Here is a 3269-nt window from a genome sequence, read left to right as displayed (position 1 = left end):
GTTTCTTGCTTTCTTTCTGATTTTATTGAGAAAGTTTCCAGTATTTCTCAAATAATATATCTTACTTCTTTAAATTTAGATATGCTGTTTGAATATTAAAGCTTTATTTCCTATAATTACTTTTATTTTGTGATTTATTTTTACTTTGTTTAAGAAAAAAATATTTAGTTCAGCATTGTTTCCTTTATTGCTATTAATTTAGTTGATTTTTTAAAAATTATTCTATGTAGTATTAATGATGGTACTTAGTTTTTCTACTTTTGTTTTTAAGATATTTTTTGCTCCAGTTCATTTTTATGAGACTCTTGGGCTAATGTGCAATGTCAAATAAAAAAGTACACTGTCTGAGATTTCCATTCAATAATTGAAACTTATGATATATTTTTAAATAATTTGTTCAGGTTTTTAAATTCTTTTTCCCTATTGTATTTGTCTAAGTTTGTAAGTCACATTAAAATATCCAGCAACTAATTTCTTATAAAAAAGTTTTCTTATTACTTAATAATTCACATAGAAACTGGATAATAACTGGACAAAATTGCTTTACAAAATAAGAAAAGGAAAGCCAAAACTGCCACTTTCCATACAGAACCCACACTGTTTCAGTTTTATTCAGACCAAAGTAAAAAAAAAAGACTTTTGATTATACTGGTTAAACAGTCATAGGATTAGACTCTGGACTCAAAAAAAGAACTAGACATACAATGGGCAATATCAATATTTTGTTAATACAATGGATTTTGCTGCTGCAGTTGTCTAATATTAACAATTATAAACAGAGGAGTGCAACTAGTTATTTGAAATGATTCTTACAATGTTACACTATCAACAGGCACAAAACTTCACTTTCTTCAAACCAGTGGTTCTCTTTGCATATCTGAGTTTCTTCTTCTTCAGTAAAGTCATTCTTGATATTTAATATTTTGCAAATCTCTTCTGGAGTTTTCCCCTTGATTATATTTACAACAGTCTTGCATGTGACATCGAGTAAACTTTTTAATGTCTAAATAGTTTGCAGCCAGAATAAGTTCAAAAATGGTTCCTTGGTCAACTTTCAGGAATTCTTGGTCCCAAACAGGAATATCATCTGTTTGCTTGTCTTTGTTTCATCATCCTCAGGAGAAGGAGGATCATCCTTGTGGTGGGTGTACCACTGAATTATCTTTTTTTTTTTTTAATATCACTGCATCAACACTTGGTAGAGGAACTGGATAGTTATAGACTGTTTTGCAATTTCAACATCAACTTCAAATATCTCTCCATCAGAGCTCTGCAAAATAATTGAAGGCATGGTTCCAGATCCCTGGGGACCCCAGTGGACAAGTTGGTGGAGACCAGAATGCTGGGTAAGCAGAGGGGCAGGGGAAAAGGGAGGAGAGGTCCCAAGGCAACACAGAGCACCAAGATCGCTCTGGCTTAGACATCAGGAGCAGATTAGAAACTCAGTTCAATCTCTAGATCAATATGAAGTTAACAGAAAATTGTCAAGACAGGAAATCCAGACCAAAGTGAAACTGATAGTTCTCTCATTCTGAAATAGCAGAGATAGTGGTTGAGCCCCAAAGAAGCCTACCAAAATTCTAAATGGAAAACTTTAGAAGCCTATCACAGAGAAAAATCCAAGCAAAGTATAAACTAGAGGGATATAAATAAAATTTTCATTGAATCAGACCAGATCATTGAAAACTTGCAGGTTTTAAAAATAAACCATTCATGAGACCAGGAGCAAGATTTCCTTTCTATTCTTGTACCTAAAATAAAGTACAAAGTCAGAAAGAAGATTGGAAGGATAAGGTAATCAAAAATAACTACAAAAAAAGTCTCAAATTAAAATACAGCAGGCTGGGTCAGAGAAAAATGGCAGCTAAATACGACCTGAGAAGGTAGCAATAGACAATGCCTGGCAAGCCAGAAAAACTCTGACAAAAAAACAGGGCCCCATCAAGCCTGCAGTAGCCCTTAGGGGTGATCAAATTGGCAACAGCAACTTCCAGAGCTCTCAGTACAGATGGTAAAGGTTCAGACAACTAGTAAAGAATCATGGGCCATAACATCAGCATGGAGAGCAGTGTCTTGTCCCTCTCCTTAGAAAATACAAAGAGCCTGGGGAAATGAGCAACAACAAGAACAACAACAAAAGGCATCTGACCATAGAAAATTACTAGGGTGACAAGGAAACTCAAAACGAAAACTCAGAAGGGAAAAAGAATGTACAAATGACTATATGCAAAGGTTCAATGTGAAAAATGAATTGGCCTAAGGCACAGAAAGATTTATTATAAAAGCTCAAAAAAGATTTTTAAATTAAGTAAGAATCATGAAAAAATCAATAGCTTGGAAAAAGAAGCAGAAAAATTGAAAAACATGTACGAAAATTGACTGAAAAAAAGCACTGCCTTAAAAAGTATAAGTAACCAAATGCCAAAGAGGAAGAAAAATTCACTGAAGAGAATAATTTCTTAAAAATTAAAATTGGGCAAGTGGAAGCTAATGACTCCATGAAGCATCAAAAAATAAAACAAAATGAAAAGAATGAAAAAATAGAAGGAAATGTGAAAAATATCACTGGAAAAAAACAACTGACAAAAAATAAATCAAGGAGAGATAATTGATGGATTATTGGACTGCCTGCAAACCATGATCAAAAAAAAAAATAATCTTGAATTCATCTTTTAAGAAATTACCCAGGAAAACTGCCTTGATATAATAGCAATTGAGAGCAAGTTAGAAATTGAAAGAATCCACTGACCACAATGTGAAAGAGATCACCAAATTAAAACTTCTAGGAATGTTATATACAAATTCCAGGTCAAAAAAAAAATACTGCAGAGAGCCTGAAAGAAACAATTCAAATATTGTGAACCAGTTTAGCAGTTTCTACATTTAAAGTTTTAGAGAATTTGGAATTTAATATTCTATAGATCAAAGGAGTGAGGTTTAAGGAAGTATAATCTAAATGGCAAAATTGATTTCAATAGAGAACTTTCAAGCATGCTTGATTAAAAGACTAGAGGGGAACAGATAGTTTGATTTTCAAATTCAAGACTCAAGAGAAGCATAAAAAGGTAAACAGCAAATTTAGAAAGCTTAAGATATTAATGTTAAACATGGAAAAATGATAAGTGTAACTCCTGAAATCTTTATCATTATTTGGACAGTTAAGAGGAGTATACATAGATAGAGGGTAAAGATACAAATTGACTAAGTTAGATTGAAAAAATAGAATTTAGTGGTGAAACAGAGGGATCACCTAGTCCTTAATTCTCTTC

General features: G+C 32.5%; 1 pseudogene; it reads right to left on the bottom strand.

Annotated features, from left to right (window-relative positions):
• Positions 1-665: 665 nt before the first annotated feature.
• On the bottom strand, positions 666-1416 carry LOC130455465 (S-phase kinase-associated protein 1-like; annotated as a pseudogene).
• Positions 1417-3269: the final 1853 nt, after the last annotated feature.

This window comes from Monodelphis domestica, chromosome 7, assembly GCF_027887165.1.
Source record: "Monodelphis domestica isolate mMonDom1 chromosome 7, mMonDom1.pri, whole genome shotgun sequence".
Lineage (NCBI taxonomy): Eukaryota > Metazoa > Chordata > Mammalia > Didelphimorphia > Didelphidae > Monodelphis > Monodelphis domestica.
Note: the sequence above shows the minus strand (reverse complement) of the source record. Positions and strands in the feature narration are given on the sequence as shown.